This window comes from Bison bison, unplaced genomic scaffold (assembly GCF_000754665.1).
Source record: "Bison bison bison isolate TAMUID 2011002044 unplaced genomic scaffold, Bison_UMD1.0 scf7180017864471, whole genome shotgun sequence".
NCBI classification, from domain to species: domain Eukaryota; kingdom Metazoa; phylum Chordata; class Mammalia; order Artiodactyla; family Bovidae; genus Bison; species Bison bison.
Genome location: NW_011495032.1, coordinates 20,058,571 through 20,058,931, shown reverse-complemented (window position 1 = coordinate 20,058,931; position 361 = coordinate 20,058,571).

Sequence of the window (361 nt, the reverse complement as noted above, 5' to 3'; positions counted from 1 at the left end):
TCTTCTATCTGTTGAAGAGTAGGGTAACTGGATTTTGTAGAAATGAGTGAGTCAACTGGTGGAAACCCTCAAAAACCCAATTAATGCAGCAGTACAAGACCGTTTCTCCTGTAACATTACTCCATCTTCTTCGTCCCCAAATCAAAACCCAATGTTTGAATTTAACGATGGGGTTCTGCGTGTCTAGCTGGGAGGCAGCTGGAGAACAAGGTGAAAGGGCCAGAGCCCCACGTCCCTACCCTCCAAGCGTTTCACAAAAACTAGCTAAAGAATGAGTCCGGGTCTCCCTGTTAAACAAAGAGAGCACCAGCCTTGTGGTCCTTGACCAGGTGGGATAATTTGAAGCGCTGGGAGGATTCAG